Source organism: Notamacropus eugenii, chromosome 3 (genome assembly GCF_028372415.1).
Source record: "Notamacropus eugenii isolate mMacEug1 chromosome 3, mMacEug1.pri_v2, whole genome shotgun sequence".
Taxonomy (NCBI): Eukaryota; Metazoa; Chordata; class Mammalia; order Diprotodontia; family Macropodidae; genus Notamacropus; species Notamacropus eugenii.
Window position 1 is genome coordinate 3450710 of NC_092874.1, and position 27806 is coordinate 3478515.

The 27806-nt window shown below is 38.1% G+C and overlaps 1 long non-coding RNA gene across 3 annotated transcripts; it reads right to left on the minus strand.

Moving 5' to 3' along the window:
- Positions 1 to 78: 78 nt before the first annotated feature.
- Positions 79 to 27806, minus strand: LOC140531046 (uncharacterized). 3 transcript variants are annotated; one of them, XR_011976247.1, is made up of 4 exons: positions 27722 to 27806; positions 23582 to 23682; positions 23207 to 23431; positions 79 to 241 (listed from the first exon to the last, which is right to left on the minus strand). It is a non-coding gene; the product is annotated as an uncharacterized lncRNA (long non-coding RNA). The 3 variants fall into 3 exon arrangements; XR_011976246.1 differs by lacking the exon at positions 79 to 241 and adding an exon at positions 27493 to 27638 and having other exon boundaries at positions 23166 to 23431; positions 27722 to 27789; XR_011976245.1 differs by lacking the exon at positions 79 to 241 and having other exon boundaries at positions 23166 to 23431.

Sequence of the window (27806 nt, forward strand, 5' to 3'; positions counted from 1 at the left end):
GTTAGACCTAAGGCTGAAAAATTTGACTTTTTATGACCATAAAACCTGAATCGAAGAATTTGTATTTTCAATCAAGCAGTAACATGTCTTTAATTAGTCTTTAGGAAGGTCATTTTGGCTAGTATATAGATGATAGATCAGAGAAGTGAGAGACTGATGGCCAATAATCCAGTTGGAATGTCCTTTTAATGGTCCAAGCAGGAAGTGAGGAGAATCTGATTGAAGGTCATGGGTTGTGTGACTGTAGAAGGAGAAAATGAGAAAGATTATATAGAGTTAGAATGTGCAGAATGTGGTGACAGAACATGGGGGCAACATGGAGGGACAAGTCAAACATTACTCTGAAATTATGCCACTGTTTCATTGGGGAGATAGTGATGCCTTTAACAGACAAAGACATTGGAGGGAATCCTAGGATTAAGGAGATGAAATGAGTGAGGGACATACTGAATTTAGTGATGATGAGAACACATACATGTAAATTCGTCAGGTAGAGGTATTATGAGGTTCAAATGAGATAATGATTTTAAATATTTTCCAAACTTTAGAGCATTATATAAATGCCAAAATTTAAGGAAAAAATAAAACACCAACCCAGTACAAGACAAGAAATGATGTTTACTGAAATGCTTCTCTGATGCCTTCTAGGAACATGGGATGTGGGGAAGGGGAGAACAGATTTTCCCCCAAAGCTGTGTCCATGGAATGTCAACAACCCTGTAATTTACTCCACATCCCAACATTGGACATTTGGGGATCAAGTTCAATGTCCAAACACAAAGGAATCCAGGGATTGTTATCTGTGGCATCTAAAGGAATGTTCACCAGGATAGAAGTACTGTGTAACTGGAGAACTGAAATATCAGTGAAAAGACACCCCCAGCCACAACCTCTGATGAAAATGGATACTTCGTGAAATCACATTTATGAATATGCATGACCTCTGCTCAAACCAAAAGGCTCTTTATTCCTTGTTATCGGGGTTCTTCTAGTTACTAGGCATAATTCTTTCTAATGAAAACTACATCTTAAATAGAGTAAATGTACCTGCCTCCATCCTCTGGGTCTCCAGTTGGTGAGTGATGTTTGTGCAGCGTTGCATTGACCTGGGATCATATTTCTGAAATGGGACATTGTTCAAGTGTCTTCTTTAAGACATGAATAGCCCACGTGGCATAGAGGGAATGAGGATCAACCTCCTATTATTTATACCCTGAAGCCAAACATCTAAAATGCTGGACTCCATCCATCCTCTATGATAATACTTAAATGAGAACAAACAGAAAGGAATAACAGGTTGACGATATCATGGCTGAGGTTGCTGTGGGAATCAGGCATGACAAATTTAATCAGGTTTTTAGACTTTTAAAAGGATAACTGAGAGGTATACATCCTCCTTTGTACCTTCTGACCAAGGAATTTAAGATTGGTTTAAGCAATGGATTCGAAGTTAATAAATAACAAAGAAATACCCATCTGTATCAAGAAGTACCACAACAAACACAGAGGGGCCTACTATCACAGGTTCTTAGATCTGCATTCATCAAAGGAAAGACAGCTTTTGAGGGGCTAAAAATCACTTTAATCAAGCACATGTATCAGTCCTTTAGTCAAGCACATCTATCATTCACCTAGTTCAGGGGAGTCAATACCCTGAAACCCAAAGTAATCAACAGATGTAGTATCCATACCAAAGAGGAAAGAAGAGCATCTGGGTTCTCAAAGCCAGGGGACTCCTTAGGGGCTCCCCAGAATCCCCATCTGACACTCAAACCTTATTACAAAAACTAAGTCCCAAAGTAAAACCTCACCCTCAGAGTCTTTACTCACTTTTTGAAGCCAGAGGGCATCACATCCCTAGAGAGCCAGTTCCTCATTAACAAAAAGCCTTGACCTTCTTACTACTCTTTCCAGACCCTTGTCACATTCAAATGGAGGCACTATACTTCCTGATTATACTAAAGCAAAACAGCAAAAAGATCCCATCTTACTTGCCATTACACCATCTTACCTACAAACCTTAAAACTGGGATATGTGGGCTTTTATTTGATGCTTTTTTTTCAATGAAGTCACTTATACAGGTCTAACCTATTATTTGGTAAATAAAACCTGAACATCTCCAGTCAATAAGTGAACGAGTGATCAAAATCTTTTGTGTTTTTTTTTCAGTGCTGAATAGTCAATGTCCAGTCATATGATTCACTGGTTCCCACTGATGGATTGTTCAGTAGACACAATATTTTTTCAGACTTTCTTTTTTAGAGGAGTAGAATATGTCAAAGCATTCCCCAGGCAGGGAAAACATTCAATGCTTTCTTTACAAAATGCTCCCTAGTCTGCTGTCCATAAATAGCTCATAAGCATATAGTCTCTCCACTGACCTGTGCTTTCTTTTCTCTCATTCCAGCTTTCTGCTATCCATAGGATTCAGGTACAAAAGTAATGTGATCACATACTTTAGTGAACCAGGGGGAAATGAAAGAAAATAGGTCACATGCTCTTCTATGGTGCAATCTATCTCTAGCCATCACAGAACTTGGCATGGCGCTTGGCACATAGTCGGCACTTATAAGATTTTAGTTGACTAACAACCTCCTAAACCACTTGCTCACCACATCTCATGAGTAGGGAGAAGTTCCTGATTCAACTGCGTCTGCAACTTCTAGAAATGTGTAAGGGAAAAGTTTGCTCGTCCCACTCCAGGTCATTGAATAGAGCACAGGAAAGTAGAGGAAGACCAATGAGAGACTTCTCCCCTAGCTCTCAAGTCCAGTATAATGAATACTAGTTGGTATTCTTGACCCTCTGGACCTGTGCTCATCGCCATCCCTTCTTCAGAGTCCAGATCTCACTGGAAACACTTAGCCCCAGCTGTTTCCTTTATGGGAAAGGGGGTATCAGGCACAGTTGGCAGGAAGTTGAATTCTCAGGGACAATGGGAACAGTAACGAGGCAGTTATTTCATGGACCACAAGGGTACAGACTTTGTCACTTCCTTCCAAAGAGCCGGCTGCAGAGGTTCCATGCCCAGTGTTTGACCTAGAGAAGGGAAAGGCAGGGCCACTTCCTCAGGTTGGACATGCTATTGTCACTCCATTTCTGTCTTCAGAAAGTTGAGGCTTTCTTCCATACACCCACTCCCTTAGCCTAAATGGCCAATTAGACGTGCTCGCTACGTGCTTGAGAGCAAGTAGTTTTGTTTGTTTCATTTAATGCTTTAAGGTTTGAAAAAATACTTAAATACACCCTCTCCTTTGATCTCATAATTCCTGCTTTCATATTGATAATAATATTCACATGAAAGTTAAACAAAAGAAGTCAACTGTTTTAGAGTGATAATATATAATACCTTTCTCTTTCCCCCACCATTTTAGTAAGAGAAAATAGCCCTTTGACTTAGAGAAAACAATTCATTAGAGAAATTGATTTCCATAGACATGCTCTGAGAAGAGCAGATGCAAAGTGTTTTTGAAAGCTACCTGTAGCCGGCAAATAGAAGGTCCTAGCAATGTTGGAACTAACCTCATTATTACCAGAGCCACAATTAAACAATAAAGAAACCCCAGTGGGAACCAGAGAATGAGAAGCTCAGGATGATTGCTGACAGAAAGTTCACAATGTCTGCGAAAGGCACATAAATCTGGGGGAATAATTATTTTTAGAAAACTGAGTTATCCCATTAGTCGACAATCAAGGAAATTTCATTCCCCTTTTCAGGGACAAAAGCAAACCATGAGACAAAAGGAGATTAAAAAACTGTGAAGTTTTAAAGATATTGGACCTTTTTATTTTGAATTTCCCTAAATCTTCAACTTTCAGAGAGTCTGCTCCCTAATATGTGGCACCTATATCATTCCATCTTTCCCAGGGCTGTTAGTTTTGATAAACTCTTAAGGTATAAGCCCTCAAGATGACCCCAAAGAAAAACAGCTCTGTAGAAAGGAACAGGTACCAGGGGACAAAGGGACTTTTACTTCTCTTGTAAAATCTGTTTGTTGTTGTTGTTGTTGTTGTTTGTTTGTTGTACTTAAACTTGGTTTTGTGGCTCTGAGAATACAAACCACTCTATGTTCCTGTGTTTGAGACCAGGAAATGCGATCCTTTAAGGCCAAGACTATATCCTGAATTCCCTGCAAGTCTCTGGCTCACCTGAGGTCAATATGATATTTTTATAGCAGATTTCATTAACCCTTCCTGGTTGGGTAGCAGTGAGTTTCAGAGCAGCAGCCTAGTTACAGACAAATTGTACCCACCAGATAAATTAGTTCTTCTGACCAGTCTCATGGAAGGTCAGTGTGGTGGTCAATACAAGCAAGTGTGTTCTGAGAGAAAGAGAAGAGGGGCTTTTTCTGGAGAAATCCTATTTTTGGATACAAAATCTGTTGCACTTGGTTCCTCTGCCTAGAATTTGTTGTGGAGTCTTCTTCCTGGGGCCAAAAAGTAGACAATGTAGTTTAAAATGGAGCAACCCAAATTAGCTTAATAATGAACTGATGAAATTCTTAGCTACAAATGTCCACACTAAATTGCAGCATTCCACATGAGCACTAATGAACAACTCCAGTCAGCCACTTTGGCCTTGATCTGATCGTTCAGTTGCCAGTGTCCCATAGGGAAATGAGATTTCCCTCTCCTGGGTTCAGTGAGATGTCATGGCAGGCGAGGGGGGGCAGAGTGGGAAAGGGTAGATTGCCTTGAAACCTTACCAGAAAAGATCTTAAGAAGGTTTCCTTTTTTGGAGTACCTATTTGTCCTCATTTTTAAATGAACTAATAGCAGGTCTGTGTTCTAAGGACATTTTTCTGAATTTGTTGGATTGTTATATTCTTTTCTCCAAATTCACATGTTCTTCAGTAGATGTATCACAAAAACTACATTAACTTTGTCAGTATTGACAGCACCCTTAATGCAATCCTCTTTTCAATTATTCTAATGTAAGCCAGACTTCCTATAGCAGGTTATGGTTTACAAAGTGCTTTATGTGTTCTTTCATTTGACTTTCATAACAGCCACGTGTGATAAGCATTAGTATTATTACTTCGATTTTACAGATTAGAAAACCAAGGTTGATATCAGTCACATAGTTAAGATTCAAAATCAGGTTGTCCTTATTCCAAATCCAGCCTATTTCCCGTTACATCACTTAGCTCCCTAAATTTAGAAGAAATTCAGGCTTAGAATGACTGATTTTCTCAAGGTGACTCAACTAAGAAGTGTCCTAGATGAAAGGTGATCATAAGTCTCCTAACTCCAAATCCAGGGATCAACTCACCATTCCTGGTTTCTGAGAGCTACTAAATGAAAGTGAGAAGCAGAGGGGAGAATAGGGAAAGAAGCTATTGGATGGTTATAAATTGACCATGGATGGCATGGAGGCTATTAAATGACCCTCCTGCTGCTTAGTTTTGCATACCATAGGAAGGCAGGTATGAGAGGGAGAATTCCACTGGTGGATGTGGGAACATAGCCATCTTTACAAGCATTCTTTTTAAAAAGGAAACAGGAAGTTATGATAGTGAATTTGTGATTTCATGTACAATCATCCTTTTTTTATTGTACTTTGTTGTAGAAATACTTGTTCTATTCATATATATATATATTATATATATACACATACACATATATAATACACACACACACACACACATATATATATACATATATACAAGTATATTTATACATATATTTTTAAATAAGGACTAGGAGATCCTATAGGTATGGAATGTCGTATGTATTTTCAGATGAGGTCACTGTACTATTAATTTTACTTCGTTGCTATTCCTTTTAAAATACATGATAAAGTTGTCATGTAAATATCATTTTTTCCTGTTTTTTTCTTCCCCCATCAAAGATGGCTGCCATTACACACAAATAGATATGTGTATGTACATATGTATCAATGTATATACATATATATGTATGTATATATATATATGTAAAATTAGTCTATACATAATCCTGTTTGTTCTTTCTCTGGATTCAGATAGTGTCTTTCTTAATATTTCCTTTGCAGTTAATTTAAGTATTTATAACAGTCAAAATGATTTATTAACTTTAAGCTGTTCTTAAAAATAATATTGCTGTTACTATGTGCAACATTCCCTTTGTTCTGTTTATTTCATTCTTCATTATTTCATACAAGTCTTTTCATGTTTTCTTCTAAATTCATTAAGCTCATAATTTCTTATAGAACAGTAGTATTCCATCACAGTCATATAACACAACTTATTCAGATATTCCCCCAATTGATTGTGATCCCTACAATTTCCAGCTCCTTGTTACTACAAAGAGAGCTGCTGTAAACATTTTAGAACATAGAGGTTCTTTTCCTTTTTTCCAGATCATCTTTGGAAACAGACCTAGAAATAGTATTGCTGGGTCAAGAGGTATTGTCAAGTTAGCTAACTCATTGAGCATAATTCCATATTGCTCTACAAAATGGTCAGATCAGTTCTACCAATAATGAATTAGGGTCACAGCCCTCCAAAATTTGTCACTTTCCCCTTAAGTTATTTTACCCAATCTGAAAGGTGTAAAATAATATCTCAAGATTGTTTTAATCTGCATTTTCTTATCAATAACGATTTGGAACATGTTTTTACATAACTACACATTGTTTTTATTTCTCCATTTTTATTAAAAAAGGTAGAAGACTAACATATTCCTTTTAACAAATATGCACAATTAATGAAAGCAAATTATCTCGTTTTCTACATACATACAACTTACACATGTCAATACTCACACAGGTCTATTTGCTTCCTATTTCATTATTAGTCTTCTGGAATCATGGACGATCATGTTGTTGACCATAGTTCTTATGACTTTTAAAGTAATTTGTCTTATGACAATGTTGTTATTGGATAAACTCTTAAGATACTTGTCATTTCAACAGGTTATTCAAAAAATCTTCAAAATGTTCGTTTTCTGCATTATTGACATTCTAATATAAAGTGTTCTTCCAATTCTGTTCCTTCCACTCTGCATCAGTTTGCATAAGTCTTTCCATATATCCTTGGAATCTCTTCCCTTATGTCTTAAAGAACAATCAGATTCTACCACATTCATGTGTCATCATTTAAATAGTGATTCATCAATTTATGGATATCCTTCTTATTTTCAGACTTTCTGCCTCTTTGTTTTTGCAATGCCACTCACATGAAATAGCCAACACTTTCATAAGACCTGTTCTCTTCAGTCCAGAGTAAAACTCAATGAAACTAAGTTATACCAAGGTGCTAGGAATTCTTAAATTCAATAAATAAACTTTTCTCAAGAATATTCATACTGGGAGGGCAGAGTCAAGATGGCAGAGTGAAAGCAATTACTTACCTAAGCTCTTAGACAAACTCCTTCAGATACCTCTGAAAAGAGAATCTGACCAAATTTTATAGATGCAGAATCCAATAGGAGACAGATTGCGGCAGATTCACAGACTAATACAGACTAGAAGGTAGATAGAAAGGAGCTGTTCTGCAGGGGTGAGCCCAAGGCACACAGCGGAGTTCCGCCAAGCAGAAAAACCCTGCAGCAGTCTCAGGCAGTGACAGCATGTTCGAAGGGCAGAGTGGCAGCCCAGGCCAGGAGAACAGCAGAAGACAAACAAGTGACAGCCGCTGAGCCCCAGGTATTAGACGTTGCCCCTCTTCAGACTTTCAGTCCCCAGATGAAACATCTGTAAGTCATCTATTTGAACTTCTGGGGGCCAAAATGGCAGAGTGACCAGTAAATGCTCTTTCCCTCTCCCCTTATTGACCTCAAAAGAACCATAAAATATTTCCCCATAAAAATCCTGGATCAGTGGGATCAACAGAAGGTGCAAACAGTCTCGAGGACCTGAGGCTAGGAAAATCGCTAAATAATATTCCTCTTACTCTGTCAGAGGTGAACCAGAAGGAGAGGATCCTCAGGGGGTTGGAAAGTCATACTAGGACCCAGGTTAGCCTAAGCTCTCCAGGGGAAATGGTAAAACAGTAGAGTAGCCAGAATCACCAAGTGCTGAGCTTGTCTTTGCTCTACCTCAGGTGAGGAGATCTCCCGTGAGCAGACAACCCCTTCACCACACTTAACAAGCTAGCTCCAGGGCCAATTCAGGGAAACATAAAGCAAAAGAAAAAAAGGCATCTGCCCTTTTCTCTCTCACATCAGCAGCTCAACACCAGATTCTCCAGCTTCTAACTGAAATAACTAGAGGCCAAAACAGACAAAGCCTCACCATCCTGAGCAAGAAGCAAAGGAGGAAGGAAAAGACCAAAGAATCTTTCTATGGGGACAAAGACCCCAAAAACATGCATACCAAAGAGGTCAGTATTGGGACTGTACTCCCATGTGAAACTTCAGAAGGGACTATGCAGTGCTTGCATGCACAAACAGCTCTCCTGGAAGAACTGAATAAGGAAATAGAAGAAAAACTGATGAATGATTTTAAAAGTATGAAGAAAGAATTCTACGAAGAGAGAAGCTTGTTAAAAAGGAAAATTGAACAAATGGAAAAGGAAGTACAAAAAATAACTGGAGAAAATAATTCTGTGAAAGGAATAATTGGACAGATGGAAAAGGAGATGCAAAAGTTAACTGAAGAAAACAATTTGATAAAAATTAGAATTGAGCAAATAGAAACTAACGACCCTATGAGATATCAAGAATCAATCAGGGGGGAAGAGCCAAGATGGCAGAGTAGAAAGACGCACATATACTAGCTCTTCCCCCAAAGCCCACAAAATGCCTGTGAAGAAAGACTCTCAACAAATTCTAGAGCAACAGAAGCTACAAAACCTCCAGGGGAGGGTGACTTGAAAGGCCAACAGGAAAGGCTGCCACCCTGGATGTGGAGTGGAGCATAGACCAACCTTGGCCACGGTGGCACAGTTCTGGGAAGAGGTCCAGAGAAGTCCTCGGGGGCAGAATCCCCAGAAGCAGTAGCGTCGGTGTTCAGATCCCTCAAACCACAAATGCCAAAGGTCAGTGAGAGGGTTTTTTCAACTGTATGAGAAGAGAGTAAGGTTATCCCATATCTCTGGCCTCAGGCAGCAGCAAAAGAGGCTGCATTGGGTGGCAGCAGCTCCCATAGCAGTCCACATCCATTGCTGGATCATAAAACCCCTGGGGGAAATGAGTAGCTGATTCTTACCTCACCCCTGTGTAGCAGGCCTGCATCCACCTAATGTTTCTGGGGGAATTGAGGAGCTTATTTGAATCTCAGACCCCGCCCAGTGCTGGCTTGGTGGAACTGGAGGCCAGGTGGCTGTGGAGAGTAAACTCTACTACTCACAGATTCTGGGCATAAAAGTTTCTTGTTGCTCCCAGACCAGTGTAAATACTTGACTGTGCCACCTTGACGGAACTGAGATCTTACAGATGCCCAGAGTGCACCCTATACTTGAAAAAGGACCAAAAGTCAAGTAACTGGCTGAGAAAATGCTCCAAAAAGGGAAAAAAATAACACTATAGAAGGTTACTTTCTTGGTGAACAGAAATCTTCCCCCATACTTATGGATGAGGAAGAACAATGCTTACCATCAGGGAAAGACATAAAAGTCAAGGCTTCTGTATCCCAAACATCCAAAATAAATATTCAATGGTATCAGGCCATGGAGCAGCTCAAAAAGGATTTTGAAAATCAAGTAAGAGAGGTGGAGGAAAAGTTGGGAAGGGAAATGAGAGAGAAGCAAGAAAATCATGAAAAGCAGGTCAACAACTTGCTAAAGGAGACCCAAAAAATGCTGAAGAAAATAACACCTTGAAAAATAGGCTAACTCAATTGGCAAAAGAGGTTCAAAAAGCCAAAGAGGAGAAGAATGCTTTAAAAAGCAGAGTTAGCTAAATGGAAAAGGAGGTTCAAAAGCTCTCTGAATAAAATAGTTCTTTAAAAATTAGAATGGAGCAGATGGAGGCTAATGACTTTACGAGAAACCAAGAAATCAGAAAACAAAACCAAAAGAATGAAAAAATGGAAGATAATGTGAAATATCTCATTGGAAAAACAACTGACCTGGAAAATAGATCCAGGAGAGACAATTTAAATATTATGGGACTACCTGCAAGCTATAACCAAAAAAAGAGCCTACCCATCATCTTTCATGAAAATATCAAGGAAAACTGCCCTGATATTCTAGAACCAGGGGACAAAATATATATTGAAAGAATCCACCAATCACCTTCTGAAAGAGATGCAAAACGAGAAACTCCTAGGAACATTGTAGGCAAATTCCAGAGTTACCAGATCAAGGAGAAAATATCGCAAGCAGCTACAAAGAAACAATTTGAGTATTGTGGAAATACAATCAGGATAACACAAGATCCAGCCACTTCTACATTAAGGGACTGAAGGGCCTGGCATATGATATTCCAGAAGTCAAAGGAACTAGGACTAAAACCAAGAATCAGCTACCCAGAAAAACTGAGTATAGTATTTCAGTGGAAAAAAATGATCTTTCAATAGAGGACTTTCTCGCATTCATTATGAAAAGACCAGAGCTGAAAAGAAAATTTGACTTTTAAACACAAGAATAAAGAGAAGCATGAAAAGGTAAACAGAAAAGAGAAATCATAAAGGGCTTATTAAAGTTGAACTGTTTATATTCCTACATGGAAAGACAATATTTGTAACTCTTGAAATTTTTTCAGTGTCTGAGTACTTGGTGGGATTATACACATACACACACACATACATATACACACACATATAGGGAAAGAGAGACAGAGAGCACAGGGTGAGTTGAACAGGAAGGGATCATATCTAAAAAAATTAAATTAAGGGGTGAGAGAAATATATTGGGAGGGGAAAGGGAGATATGGAATGGGGCAAATTATCTCTCCTAAAAGTGATTGAAAAGACTTTTCAATGGAGGAAAAAAGCGGGGAGGTGAGAGGGAATATGTGAAGCTTACTCTCATCACATTCGACTAAAGGAAGGAATAAAATGCACACTCATTTTGGTATGAAAATCTATCTTACAACATAGGGAAGTGGGGAAGAAGGGGATAAGCAGAGTGGGCAGGATGATGGAAGGGAGGGCAGTGGGAGGAGGGAGCAATTAGAAGTCAACACTCTTGGGGAGGGACAAGGTCAAAAGAGAGAATAGAAGAAACGGGGAGCAGTATAGAATGGAGGGAAATGTTGATAATCTTAGAGAACAAGACTATTATGGAAGTCATTTGCAAAACTAAACATATATAGCCTATATTGAATTGCCTTCCCAATGGGGATGATGGGAAGGGAGGAAGGAAGAGAAGTTGGAACTTAAAGTTTTTGGAAAAGCTGTTGATTATTGTTTTTGCATACAACTGAGAAATAAGAAATACAGGTAATGGGGTATAGAAATTTATCTTTTTGTACGGGACAAAAGGGAAGATGGGATAAGGGAAGGGAGGGATGTTAGAAGGGAGGGCAGATTGGTGGTAGGGGTAATTAGAATGCTCGGCATTTTGGGGTAGGGGGAGGGGAGAAATGGGGAGAAAATTTGTAACAAACTTTTGTGAAAATGAATATTGAAAACTTAAGATAAATAAATAAATAAATAAATATAAGAAAAAGAAAAAATGAAAAAAAAAAGAATCAAGCAAAATCTAAACAATGAAAAGAGAGAAGAAAATGTAAAATATCTAACTGGAAAGACAACTGACCTGACAAGTAGATCCAGGACAGCAAATTTAAGGATTATTGGCCTAGCAGAAAGCCATGATGAAAAAAGGAGCCTGGACAGTATTTTCTAAGAAATCATCAAGGAAAGTTGCCCAGTAGTCCTAGATCCAGAAGGCAAAATTGTCCAGAAAGAATGCACTGTTCATCTCTTCAAAGGGATCCCAAACTAAAAACACCAAACTGTAGCCAAACTGCAGAACTATAAACTGAAGGAGAAAATACTACAGGTAGCCAGAAAGAAATCATTCAGATATGGAGGAGCTACAGTCAGGATCACACAGGACCCTGCAGCTTCTACATTAAAAAATCAAAGGAATTGGAATGCAATATTCTGTAAGGCAAAGGAGCTTGGATTACATTCAAGGATCAATTACCCAGCAAAGTTCAGCATAACATTTCAGGCAAGGAGATGGGCGTTCAACGAAATGAGAGATTTCCAGAACTTCCTGACAAAAAGGCCAGAACTCGATAGAAAATTCGATCTTCAAACGCAGGTCTCAAAAGAGTCATACAAAGGTAAGCAGGGAGAAAAAAACAAACAAACAGTAGGCATCATTTGAGGTGGGTTAAGGAGAATGAAGGAATGCACCAGCACTTCTGAAAACACTAATGTTCATGAGGACTCATTTCTTCTTCTGCACAAGAATAGAACTTTCCAGAATCATGACTACCCCAAAGGAAAATGATGCCCAAGAGCAATCCTGAGAAGATGTGCATGCAGAGTGGGCTTTTATTTTCTGCTCCCTCAGTATAGATGAAAGTGAAGGGAAAATCCATAGTGTTTCCAATATAAGACAATCGACTGATTTTCCAAAGACTTTACATTTAGATTAGTGACATCCCTAGACACCAATGTGCTGATTTCAGGTGACCAGAACTTTCTGCATGGTGGGATATTTTCAGTTTAGTTTATTTCAATAATCATTAATTCCTCCAAAGATATAAGTGAAAGAGAAATGCTTTGTGATAAAAACCTTTGTAGCTTTGCAGGGAATATTAACGAGACAGTCATCTTTGCCAATGTGCTTAATCCTTCATCATTCTTATAGAAAGTGGCCAGAAAGATTTGCCCCATGAAATAACTATTTTTAATTAAAAATATTCTAATGCATTCTGAAGAATTACTTACATAATACTAAAAGTATGTATTCTTAAACAGGCTGAAAACTGGAAACTAAGCAGCTTGCAGAAGCTTTAGAGAGTTGGGTGGGTCTTTTTGTGGGAAGAGGACTGTCAAAGAGAATGGAGAAGAGGATATTTATTTTCATCATTGTTGTGAAGATAAGCTTGGATATATCTTATATATTCAGTATTTAGAACTGAAAGAGTTTCAAATATTGAAGAGACTACACCCTTTGACAGATGGGGAAACAGTGTTATAGAGGTTTGGCTTACCTAAGGTTACATAGTTAAAAATAAGTTGACCTACAAATTCCAGCATCATTTCCAAGGAAGTAAAAATGGGATCAATCTGTTGTTCTAAATCTGCGTGGACATTTCATTGGATACTTAGCTTGGCCTGTAATCTCCATGTTGTATATTTTTCCCTCTGTCGTAAAGAATATGGCACATCTTGTTTGAATATTGTCCATGTTCTTTCATAAGTCTTCCTCTATGAGTCCACTCATAGAGTGTGTCACGGACCTTGCTCCTGATTTCTTGACATTGTAGAGATTCTAAGAGAGCACATGGGCTGTCACCAAGCTAGTGCTCCTTATTAATACCTGACTGACCTTCCTCTTTTTCCATTACACATCTCTCTGATGGCATCTTTTATGTTATCTCTCCTGAACGACTCAGAGATTTCAGTGTTTCTCAGCCTACCCATGCCCAATGTGCTCCCCTTGGTTGCTATTTGAATGATTCATGACTTTAATTCCTAAGAGGCTGTAAGATTACCTGATTTATACCCAGCCCAACAGTAGCACTAGGAGAATAGTTGGTTCCAACTCTGAGTTTATAGGGAGCTTACAGAGTGACTCAATCAGTGATATGCCCTTTACCAAGAGTAAATGGGATTTTTCTTTATTCAGGAATCTTTTCTGTATATCTTCTATGATACTTGTATGTACCTTTGGTGAGCATATGATTTCTCCTTTTGTTGATGTTGTTTTGTTTTACTTGTCTCATTTAACCTCAATATTCAGGAAGTTGCTGAACAATTGATCAATCAACAAAAATTTATAAAGTAATTATTATGTATCAGATAGAGTGCTAAGAAGTAGTGATTCTAAGAAACCTATCCTTAAGGAATATATATTCTAGTGATGAAGGCAACATGTAAATAATTAGATGCATGCAAGATATTTACAGAGTAAATGGCATGGGACTATAGGGAGGAAGGCTTTATCATGCAAAGATACTAGGGAAGGCCTCCTACAGAAAATGGAATTTCAGGGGAATCTTGAGGCAATCCAGAGCGGGGAAACACTAAGGGTTATATGTGTGTAAAGAGAGTATTTCAGGTATTAGAGGCAGCCAGTACATAGACATATGGTTGTGAATGGGCCAACATGGATGAGTTTTAGAGAGTTTAGAAGAGAATGAAACATGAGAAGACTGGAAGAAAAGACTGGAAGCAAGTTATCAGATTGTGAAAAGTTTTGATTATTCAATATAGAAGTTTACATTTCTCTCAATAAAGATGTAATGGATGTATATTTGAATTAATTTATGGGATAAGCAGGGATAGTGATGTTGTCAGACTTGTAGTTAGGAAATTACTTTGGTAACTGTATGTACAAACAAAACAAATGCGATCAAAATTAGAAGGAAAGCAGAAAACTGGGAAACAATATTTGCAACAAGTATCTGATAAAGACTTTATTTTACAAATCTATAGATATCTGAGTTAGATTTTTAAGAAAGTAAATCATTCTTCAATTGATAAATGGTCAAAAGATATCAAAACACAATTTTCAGAAGATGAAATAAAGGCTGCCTATAATCACATAAAAAAGTTCTAAAGCATTATTATTTAGAGAAATTCAAATTAAAACAACTCTGAAATACCATTTCACACCTACCAGACTGGCTAATAAGGCAGAAAAGTAATAAGATAAATGTTGGAAGGGATGTGGGAAAATTGGGTCACTAATGCACAATTGGTGGAGTTGAGAACAGATCCAACCATTTTAGAGAGGATTTTGAAACTATACCCGAAGGGTTATAAAACTGTGCATACCCTTTGACTGAGCAATTCCACTACTAGGTCTATATCACACAGAATTTTTTTAAAAGGAGAAAAGGTCTATTTGTACAAAAATATACATAACAGTTTTTATTGTGTTGGATAAGAATTAGAAATAGAGGGGATGCCCCTCTGTTGGGGAATGACTGAACAAGTTGTAATATTTGATTGTGATGGAATACTATTATGCTATAGGAAATGAAAAAGATGATTTCAGAAAAATCTGGAAAGACTTAAATGAACTGATGCAAAACGAAGTGAGCCGAACTATGAAAACATTGTATACAATAACATCAATATTGTAAGATGATAAACCATGAATGAGCTAACTATTCTCAGCAATACAATGATCCAAGACAAAACTAAAGAACTTATGATGAAAAATAGTTTCCATCTTCTGTGAAAGAACTGGTAGACTCTAAACTGATAGAGCAAAACAAATTATTTTCAGTTTAATTTTTGCAGTTTTTCTCATTTTCTGTTTCTTCTTTTACAACACCTCTAATATGGAAATATGTTCCGCATGATTGCTCATGTGTAAACTCTATCAAATTACTTACTATCTCAGGAATGGAGCAAAGAAGCAACGCAGAGAGAGAATTTCAAACTCTGTAGCACCAATGCAGTATTCATCACACCTATGGTAACTATGAATATGCCAGAACAGTTCTGAATGCCAAAATGTAATAGACTCTCCACATGGAAAAAGAAATAAAACATTTATTCAAGCACCAGAAAATCAAATTCCAACACTAGGAAACCAAATTCATCATAGCAACAAAGAAATTTGTACACAATAAAAATTCAGGAAGCACTTCCATGCCTAAGCCTTCCCTCTGTTAGCTTCCCTTAACAAAATCACGGACAAACTCTTTCACTCACACTAGTTGCTGCCTGCTCTCTTCGCCAGCTCTGACTGCTCTTATTCACTTCCTACTCCACCCCTTACCACTCCACCTGTTCAGCAAACTCTTCCAACAATAGGCTCCATATGACTTAGACTTCCACATGACCCAGGCAGGCCACATGGGCCTTTTAATGAAAAGGAACGATCTTCCCATTTAAATTACCATTACAACCTCAAAATTTTTATAGGTTAACATTAACAATTTTTTTTACCTGTAATTGGGTAAAAAAAATTATTAAAAGAGGAAAAGACAATAAAAGCAATCCTATAAATCAGTTACCTTAAGTGTTCATTACATTAATCTCTATGCATTTGAGTGGAGAAAAAATTCACCATGATTGTTATTGTTCAAGCCTATTGTTAAATAATCATCGACACTGGCTTTTATGTTCTATGCTGACACTGATGTCACAGGTATGCTTAAGACCTTCTCCCTTGGGCGGAGCCAAGATGGCGGAGTGAAAGCAACGACTCACCTAAGCTCCTGGAAAAACTCCTCTGGATATATCTGGGTGGAGAGTCTGACCAGACTTTGGAGGTGTAGAATCCAGTGGGAGACGGACTTTGACAGATTCGGAGCCCAGGCTGGACTGGAAGGTCCACGGGAGGGATCTGTTCCGCGGGGGTAAGACCCCGGCGCACAGCGCAGCGCGGTCGGCGCGGCAGGGCGGAGGCGACCCGAGGGGCCCGAGAGTGGCGGGCAAGACCAGCGGAGCAGGAGATAAGCCAGGCGGAGCCAACGATATCAGCGCAACAGCCTTTGAAATCTTCAGCCTAAAGACGGGACTTCAGTGGGTCACTACTTGAACATCCAGGAGCTCGGATGCCGGAGTGATCAGTAAGTGCTCTCCCCTCCCCCCCGATGACCGTGAGGGAACCATAAAATTCTTCCCCAGATTGATCCTGGATCAGTGGGAGCAGCAGAAGGGGGCGGGTGGTCTCATAACACCAGAGGCTGGAAAAGTGGCAAAGGGGGATTCTTCCTACCGTGGTGGAGGCGATCTGGAGGGACAGACGACCCAGGGCAGAGAAAAATTCGCACTGAGACCCAAGCAAGCCTCAGCCCGGGAGACGAGCCCCAGGAGGGGCGGGAACACGCATTAGCCTCTAGGCGTGCCCCAGCCCTCCAGGGGAAAAGGGAAGACAATAGGGAAGCTGGGATCACCATCCCCCGGACCTTGCCTTTGCCTCAGGCCAGCTGAGGAGATATCCTGAGACCAGACCACACCTCCCACACACCTATCAAGCTAAACCCAGGGTTGATCTGGGAAACAACAACAACAACAACAACAACAACAAAAAAGCCTGCTTTTAGCCTAGACAAACATCAACTCAACTTAAAAGATCTGTATCTTCTGACTGAAAGAACCAAAAGCTACAACACTCAGCCAACATCATGAATCGGAAAAAGCAGACGAAAAGTGAAAAAACCATAGAATCTTTCTATGGGGATAAGGACCAAAACACAAACACCAAGGAGGTCAGAGCTGAGACTGTACTTCCATCTGAAACCTCAGATGGGACTATGAATTTCTCGCAAGCACAACTAGATTACCTGGAACGTCTGAAGAAGGATATAAAAGAAAAACTGGCCAATGATTTTAAAACTATAAAAAAAGAATTCACTGATGAGAACATCAATCTGAAAAAGAAAATTGAAGAAATGGAAAAGGAAGTTCAAAAATTAACTGGAGAGAATAATTCCCTAAAAGGAAGAGTTAATCAAACGGAAAAGGAAACTCAAAACCTAATAGGGAAAATTGATCAGATGGAAAAGGAAACCCAAAACCTAACTGGGAAAATTGGTCGAATGGAAAAAGAAGTGCAAAAATTAAATGGAGAAAATAGCTCCTTAAAGGGAAAAATTGGCCAGATGGAAAAGGAGATGCGAAAGCTAACTGAAGAAAACAATACGATCAAGATTAGAATTGGGCAAGTAGAAACTAATGACTCAATGAGGCAACAAGAATCAGTCAAACAAAATCTAAAGAATGAAAAGATAGAAGAAAATCTAAAATATTTAATTGGAAAAACAACTGACCTGGAAAATAGATCCAGGAGAGAAAATCTAAGAATTATTGGCCTGCCAGAAACCCATGATGAAGAAAAGAGTCTGGACAATATCTTCCAGGAAATCATCAAGGAAAACTGCCCAGAAGTACTAGACTCAGAGGGCAAAATAGTCATCGAAAGAATCCACCGTTCCCCACCGGAAAGGGATCCCAAACTCAAAACCCCAAGAAATATAGTTGCCAAATTCCAGAGCTATCAAGTGAAGGAGAAAATACTACAAGCAGCCAGAAAGAAACAATTTAAATATCAAGGTCACACAGTCAGGATCACACAGGACCTTGCAGCTTCTACATTAAAAGATCGAAAGAATTGGAACCCAATATTCTGTAAGGCAAAGGAGTTGGGACTCCAACCGAGGATCAGCTACCCAGCAAAGTTCAGCATAACATTTCAGGCAAGGAGAAAGTCATTCAACGAAATAAGGGATTTCCAGAGCTTCCTGACCAAAACACCAGAACTCAATAGACAATTTGATCTTCAAATGCAGGTCTCCAGAGAATCATAAAAAGGTAAACAGAGGGGAAAAAACAAAAACAAAAACTTGCAACTCAATTAGGGCAATCTGTTTACCTCCCTGCAAGGGAAGATGATACCTGTTAATCTTGAGAACTGTACAGCTATTATGATAAAAGGGATATATGTAGAGGGAACAGGCATAAAGTAAATGATGTCATGGCAAAAATATGATTTAAGTATGAGAAGGGAATGTAATAGGAGGTGTGGAAAGGGGGAAGCAGAAAATGGCAAATTATATCACAGGAAGAAGTACAAAACTATAGTAGAGGGAAGGAGGGGAGGGAGATGAGCATTGTTTGAGAGGTACTCTCATCTGATTTGTTCAAAGGAGGGAACAATAACCTTAAGCAGATAATCCTAACTAGCTCTATAGGTAGTAGGAGGGGAAGGGGGAAGAAAGGGGAGGGTGGCTAAAAGGGAGGAAAGAAGCAATAAGAGTAAAGGGGACTAAAAGGGAGGGGGGCTAAAAGAAGGAGAGGAAGGCTGCAGGAGGAGGGGGAGAAAAGTGAATACTATTGAGGAGGGAAAGGGAGACGGGAGAGTTAAAAGCACAAATGGTGGGAAAGAGGGTGGAGGGAAATACACAGATTGTAATCATAACTGTGAATGTGAATGGGATGAACTCTCCCATAAAACGGAGACGGATAGCAGAATGGATTAAAAGCCATAATCCAACAATATGCTGCTTACAAGAAACACATTTGAAACGGGGGGATACACATAGGATAAAGGTCAAAGGATGGAGCAGAATATATTGTGCTTCAGCTCATGTAAGAAAGGCAGGAGTAGCAATCCTAATCTCAGACAAAGCAAAAGCAGAAATAGATCTAATCAAAAGGGATAAGGATGGAAACTATATCCTACTAAAAGGCACCATAGACAATGAAGCAATATCATTACTAAACATGTATGCTCCAAGTGGTATAGCATCCAGATTCTTAGAGGAGAGGTTGGGGGAGTTGAAGGAAGAAATTGATAGCAAAACTATACTAGTGGGGGACCTCAACCTCTCCCTCTCTGAACTCGATAAATCCAACCTCAAAATAAACAAGAAAGAGGTTAAGGAGGTAAATAAAACTCTGGATAAGGTAGATATGATAGATCTTTGGAGAAAATTAAATGGGAATAGAAAGGAATATACCTTTTTCTCAGCGGTACATGGAACATTTACAAAAATTGACCATGTACTAGGACATAAAAATCTCACAATCCAGTGCAGAAAGGTAGAGATAATCAATGCATCCTTTTCAGATCATAATGCATTAAAAATTACATGTAATAAAAGGCCATGGAAAGAGAAACCAAAAATCAATTGGAAACTAAATAATCTAATTCTAAAGAAGGATTGGGTTAAAGAAGAAATCATAGAAACAATCAACAACTTCATTCAAGAGAATGACAATAGTGAGACAACGTACCAAAACTTATGGGACACTGCAAAAGCAGTTATTAGGGGAAGTTTTATATCTCTGAATGCTTACATAAATAAAATAGAGAAAGAGGAGATCAATGACTTAGGCTTGCAGTTGAAAAAGCTAGAAAAAGAACAAATTGAAAATCCCCAAGTAAATACCAAATTAGAAATACTGAAAACCAAAGGAGAGATTAATAAAATTGAAATAAAGAAAACTATTGAATTAATAAATAAAACCAATAGTTGGTTTTATGAAAAAACTAATAAAATTGATAAACCTTTGGTTAATCTGATCAAAAAAAAGAAAGAAGAAAACCAAATTACTAATATTAAAAATGAAAGGGGTGAACTCACCTCCAATGAGGAGGAAATTAAAACAATAATTAGAAACTACTTTGCCCAACTTTATGCCCACAAATTCGACAATCTAAACGAGATGGATGAATATTTTAAAAAATACAAATTGCCCAGATTAACAGAAGAGGAATTTGAATACTTAAACAACCCCATCTCAGAAAAAGAAATTGAACAAGCCATCAATGAACTCACTAGGAAAAAATCTCCAGGGCCAGATGGATTCACAAGTGAATTCTATCAAACATTGAAAGAACAGTTAATTCCAATACTACATACACTATTCTTGAAAATTGGGGAAGAAGGAGTCCTCCCAAATTCTTTCTATGATACAAATATGGTTTTGATACCCAAACCAGGAAGAGACAAAACAGAGAAAGAAAATTATAGACCAATTTCCCTAATGAATATAGATGCAAAAATTTTAAATAAGATTTTAGCAAAACGAATACAGCATCTTATCACGAGATTAATACATTATAATCAGGTAGGATTCATACCAGGACTACAGGGCTGGTTCAATATTAGGAAAACTATTAGCATTATCGACCACATCAACAACAAAGCTAACAAAAACCACATGATTATCTCAATAGATGCAGAAAAAGCTTTTGACAAAATACAACATCCATTCCTACTAAAAACATTGGAGAACGTAGGAATAAAGGGAACTTTCCATAAAATAATAAGCAGTATCTATCTAAAACCTTCAGCAAGCATTATATGCAATGGGGATAAGCTAGATGCATTCCCAATAAGATCAGGGGTGAAACAAGGTTGTCCATTATCACCACTATTATTCAATATGGTACTAGAAATATTAGCTGTAGCAATTAGACAAGATAAAGATATTCAAGGAATTAGAATAGCCAAAGAAGAAACTAAGTTATCACTCTTTGCAGATGATATGATGATTTACCTAGAGAATCCCAGAGATTCAAGTAAAAAATTACTAGAATTAATAAACAACTTTGGCAAAGTTGCAGGGTACAAAATAAACCCACACAAATCTTCTGCATTCCTATATATTAGCAACAAAGTTCAACAGCAAGAGATAGAAAGAGAAATCCCATTTAAAGTTAGGGTAGACAGTATAAAATACTTAGGAGTCTACCTGCCAAAACAAACCCAGGGACTATATGAACACAATTACAAGACACTTTTTGCACAAATAAAGTCAGATTTAAGTAAGTGGAAAAACATTAGTTGCTCATGGGTAGGCCGTGCTAATATAATAAAAATAACAATTCTACCCAAATTAATATACTTATTTAGTGCCATACCAATTAAACTATCAGACAATTACTTTCTAGAGCTGGATAAAATAATATCAAAATTCATTTGGAAAAACAAAAGGTCCAGAATATCAAAGGGACTAATGAAAAGAAATGCTTGGGAAGGTGGCCTAGCGCTACCAGACCTTAAACTGTACTATAAAGCAGCAATTATCAAAACCACTTGGTATTGGCTAAGAAACAGAGAGGTAGACAAGTGGAATAGACTTGGCACTCAAGATGCAGTAGGCAAGGAATATAGCAACCTTGTGTTTGATAAACCCAAGGACCCCAGCTTCTGGGATAAGAACTCATTGTTTGACAAAAATTGCTGGGAAAACTGGATAACAGTGTGGCAGAAATTAGGCATAGACCCATACCTGACACCGTACACAAGAATAAAGTCCAAATGGGTACATGATTTAGGTATAAAGATTGATACCATGAATAAACTGGAGAAGCAAGGAATAGTGTATTTATCAGATCTATGGAGAAGGGAAGAATTCTTTACTAAAGGAGAGATAGAATGCATTATGAAATGCAAAATGGATAACTTTGAGTACATTAAACTGAGAAGTTTTTGCACAACCAAACCCAATGCAACCAAAATCCGGAGGGATGTAGTAAATTGGGAAAAAATTTTTACAGCTAAGCTCGGGGATAAAAGCCTCATTTCTAGAATATATAGAGAACTGACCCAAATGTATAATCATACAAGTCATTCCCCAATTGATAAATGGTCAAAGGATATGAACAGGCAATTTTCAGAGGAAGAAATTAAAGCTATCTATAATCATATGAAAAAATGCTCTAAATCACTATTGGTTAGAGAGATGCAAATCAAAACAACTCTGAGGTACCACATCACACCTATAAGATTGGCAAACATGACAGAACAAGAAAATGATAAATGCTGGAGAGGATGTGGGAGAGTTGGAACACTAATTCATTGTTGGTGGAGCTGTGAGCGCATCCAACCATTCTGGAGAGCAATTTGGAACTATGCCCAAAGGGCTACAAAAATGTGCATACCCTTTGACCCAGCAATATCGCTACTAGGACTATATCCCCAAGAGATCATAAAAATGGGAAAGGGTCCCACATGTACAAAAATATTTATAGCAGCACTCTATGTAGTTGCCAAAAACTGGAAGTCAAGGGGATGTCCATCAATTGGGGAATGGCTGAATAAATTATGGTATATGAATGTAATGGAGTACTATTGTGCCATAAGAAATGATGAACAAGAAGACTTCAGAGAGGCCTGGAAGGACTTATATGACCTGATGCTGAGTGAAAGGAGTAGAACCAAGAGAACTTTATGCACAGCAACAACCACAGTGTGTGAGAGTTTTTTCTGGTAGACTTAGATTTTTGTAATAACACAAGAACTTCTGAAAAAAAAAAAATCCCAATGGTGGACCTCAAGGCAAAATGCCTTCCACACTCAGAGAGAGAAATATGGAAGTCACTCACATAATGTAGCAGATCATGTTTGTGTATGTGTATCTGTTTGTGTATCATGTTCTGATTTGTTATACGGATTCTTTCATTTATCTTAGTCTGACTACATAGCATGACGATAGTGAAAATATACTCAATAGGAAAGTATATGTAGAATCTATACAGAATTGTATGCAGTCGTGGGGAGGGAGGGAGGTAGTGGGGGGTGGGTGGGGAGGGATAAAATCGCAATTGTATGGCAGTGATTGTTAAACATTAAAAAAATAAAAAAATTAATAAAAAAAAAAAGTGGGGCATATTAATGCCTGCAAATGGCTCTTGGGGGCAAATAAGAGGATGGAATGATTCCTTTATTTTCCTGCATACAAACTTTGTGATGGTTTGATAATGAGTGACTTCCGGGCTCGTGGCTGATAGAGTTGGAAAGAGTAGAATGTCTCAGTATACTGCCAGCACTTAATTGCCATATATATCGTTGAGAATTAATGAAGTAACTTCTCTTTCACCATCCTGTTAGCTTCTTGGATTTTACTTTCCAAAAGTCAGAGGCCACACTCTGTGTGCTTCCCTCATGGTTCTGAAGCTCTACTTGAATCTAAGTCCAGGAAATGAAACAGTAAAAACAAATGAACAGAAAAGCGTGGTATTGTTTTAGCTCTCAGCCCTCACTTCTATTTTCTTTTTATGGTCTCTAGCCAGCACAATGCTCCTGGCCCTAGACTTTGTTGGGGACTTGGCATCTTACCTGGTGACTTGGGAATGTGGACAAGTAGAAAATGTGAAGGATTCACCTGAATTTTATAGTCCATTGACCCTGACCATCCTTTGGCTCTTCCTCAGTGGGACCTGCACACAGTTTGAGAGAAGAAACCAGGTTTATCTTTGCAGTTCTGTTGCACTTTCCCCATGTTCTATGATTCTGTATTAAGTGAACAATTCCTACCTCCACTTACTTCTCACTACAAAAGATTTCTGTTTCTATCTCCCTCCATTTTTCTCCATCTTTCTCTTTATTTAATCAACCTCTCACTGCATTAGCAGATAACTCTTTTATTAACATAGAAAGTTGACCTTTCCCATGGCACTATGTAGGGGAGGTGCCTTTCAGATCATCTTGCATCTAACTTTCAAAATTTCCATATATTTAGCAGACAACACATTCCCCTCTCTCCTTTTTGTCCCATCACCAAAACCATCTTTTTTGCTAATAAAATTCCTTGATGGTGCCTTTTACCCTTTTACTCTCCTTAAAGATAGAAGTAAAGTTATGAAACTCCTTTTGGTCCTCTGTGAATCTATTTTTTTTCCTTTATTTTTAAAGTAATATTAAGAAAACCTTTTTATAGGACAATAGCTCTAGAACTGGAAGGGACTTTTGTTGTTCACTCATTTCAGTCGTGTCCAATTCTTCATGATTTGGGGGGTTTCTTGGTCAAGATACTGGAGTGGTTTATTACTTCCTTCTCTACATCATCTTACAAGTCTAAGACAAACAGGGTTGACTGACCTCCCCAAGGTCACACAGCTAGTAAATGTCTGAGGCCAGATTTGAACTCAGGCAGATGAGTCTTCTTGACTTTAGGCCTGGAACCCTATCTGCTGTACTCCATAGCTGCACTTGAAGGAGATTTACTTTCCTTCCCCTTTTAAATTGTGTTTGATTTTTTCCAATTACATGTAACGACAATTTTTGACATTCATATTTTTATAAAATTTTGAGTTCCAAATTTTCTCCCTCATTTCTTCCCCTTCCTCCTCCCTACGATGGTAAGCAATTTGATATAGGTTACAAATAAGCAACCACGTAAAATGTATTTCCTCCATGTTGTGGAAGAAATAGAACAAAAGGAAAACAAAACTATCCAAAATGAAGTGAAAGTACTATGCTTTGATTTGCATTCAGACTCTACTAGTTCTTTCTCTGGAGAGGGTAGCATTTTTCATCATGAGTCTTTTGAAATTGTATTGAGTCATTGCATTGCTGAAAAGAGCTAAGTTATTCATAGTTGATCATTGTGTCATGTTGCTCTTGCTGTGTTTTCTTGGTTCTGCTCACTTCACTCAGCATCAGTTCATACCAGTCTTTCCAGGTTCTTCTGGAATCCACATGCTCACCACTTCTAATGGGACAATAGTACTCCATTCCATTCATATACTACAACTTGTTCAGCTATTCCCCAATTGATGACATCCACTCAATTTCTAATTCTCTGCCACTACAAAAAGAAAGGCTATAAATATTTTTACATATAGGTCCTTTTCTCCTTTTTTTGATCTCCTTGGGATACAGCACTAGTAGTGGTATTGGTGAGTCAAGGACTACACACAGTTTGATAGTCCTCAATTATAGTCTGGAAGGGACTTGGAGGACCCCTAGTTCAACTGCCTCATTTTGCAAATGAGGAAACGGAACCCCAGAGAAAGGAAGTGAATTAAGCAAAGTCACACAAATAGGAAGCAAGATTTAGAAGCCACATTGAAGACTTCAAATCCATTGTATTTTTCCACTCTACCACATTTCCTCTCCTATAACTTAATGCTCCTGATATAAATATTATAATATATACATATATCTACATATGAACATGCACATATGCGTATACACATATGTATATGGAAGTGTATGCATATGCATCTACTGTAAAAGTATATAATTTAAAGAACTTGATTTAGAAGGTCTTATGAGGGCAAAATCCAAGGCAATTATTATCCCCATACTTCTGGAACTGCTGACATTCTTAATGAGGCCAGAATCTCGTTTTTGGCTGCTATATCACAAAATCAACTTAGGTTGAAATTTCAGGCCACTAAGAAAACCTAGATTGGTTTCATAACATGCTCAGTCTGGCCATACATTCTCCAGTTTGTACTTTGGAAGTTCATGTTTTTCTTTTACTCAAATGTAACATTTCATAGGTATTCTTATTGAATTTTCTTTTATTCAGTATAACCCAATTATTCAGTGTAACCTGTTAAGATTTGTTTGGATTCTGACTATGACATTGCCAGTGTCATTTCTCTAGCATCCTTCCCTGTCATCCTTCAGCTTTTGTGTCATCAATGCCTTGATTAAGACCATGGGCAGTGATATTTCACAGAATGAAACCAAACACCAATGCTCAAGACTTCTGGTCACACTGACATAGCTCTATTGACAAATACTTTATGAGTCTGACCATCGAACTTTTTATGAGTGTCATCATCTAATCCCTGTCTCTTTATATGCTCCATGATCAGTGCATGAGATAATTTGCCTGCCCTCCACACACCTGGGAGCCAGTGTTTAAGGACACTGATACTTTGGAAAGTGCAGAGAGGAGCAATCAAGATGATGACAGAACTTATATTCATTTGAGGGAAAAGGGTATGGCTGTAATGGTGAAGAGATGAATGAGGGTAAGGGTACACATGCCAGGTATCTTCAAGACCTGGAAGAGCTGACATAGAGAGGAAGGACCAGTCTTGGGTTATTTGGCCATATTATACATAATGAAGAACACAAGGGAAGTTGAACTTTGTGCTTTATACCAGGGCAGAAAACAACGAAAAACATTTCTTCCAAATTAGATCTGCCCTGAAGTTGGTCAGACTGATTTGAAAGCAGGTGGATTCCCTCTCCTCAGAGACATACAAGCGAAGGGATGAACACTTACTTGTTTGTATGTTATGGTACAGATTCCTTTGGTATAAGACTTAGACCTGATCACTCAAATTCTGTAATCCTGTGATCTATCTATAAATGAATAAAAATGGTTTCTTAAGTCCTTTCTATGTGCCAAGCTCTGTGTAAGAACAGGGGATACAAACACATTTGATATGCAAAATACAAAAGTGAGCCAGCACTTGGCCTCCAGAAGCTTACATTTTAATGGATGACATAATGCATCTCTTGTGGGGGAATGTTGTTCAGGGGAGCAGTGATTGCCTAGGAAGTCACAAAGATGGCAGCTCATCTCAGTATAGCACTCTCTAGAAAATATTCACTTTGACTAGGTAAAATTTATGTCAGAGAGTGAAAGAATGTTTATTAAAATATCAGCTATATGGAAATCATGTTGCTAAATTTAAAATACTATGTACATATCTTGTTATTATCATACTTGTATTTCTTCAACATCTTTTTTTGTACTTAGTGATTAGGTTTTCTTTTCTAGAGTCAGTATGCCTTCGCCAAACAATGAGATATTGAGTACAGTTTTAAAGGATGATTCCTCTATTCTAGGAGCAAGAAAATAAATGCCTACATAAAAGGCTTCAGGACTGTCACCTTGTACAGGCCAGGGGAAAATGATGTTCCCAGAACCTCATTAATATACCAAATGTCTCCATTAAATTGGTCAGTTAAACTAAAAATGGCCTTTAAAATGGACAAATGGAGAACAAGACCTTTGAGAAGGACTGGGGATGGAACAGATAATCCAGGAAGGATATACGTACATAGATAGATATAGAGAGAGCAATAAGTTCCTCTTCTTCCTCCCTGATAATGGCTGCCCCAACAATCTAGGACATGGGGGAGAGTCTCACTTTTCCTTTCTCTAAGATTTCTTTGATATCTTACAAAAGCGGAAATGAGTACGTGTCTCAAAATATTTGATATATGGCCTAATTCCTTTATGACAAAGAAAAAAAATTGCACACAGAATAAGGTCTCACCTTATGCATTTGTCCTTTCCAGGAGGGAAGCTCTTAGGAAATCATTAATATTAACTTTGGCACTGTCCTTGGCAGAAGGTCTGACCCAACACAGAATTTAATGCAGTTAAGCGTCACGTTCCCCAGACTTAATGCTGTCCTGCTAACTAAAAAGGGCACAAAGCCTGTGTTCACTGTTCTCCATAAACCTTGCAAATAGTGTCGTTCCAGGTCAAAGTGAAAATCTTACCTCCATAAATCAGAGCTAACGGGATCCCTGCCAAATGGCAGCCTTTCGGTTTTTGACTACATATCCTGCAAAGATCACCAAGCAT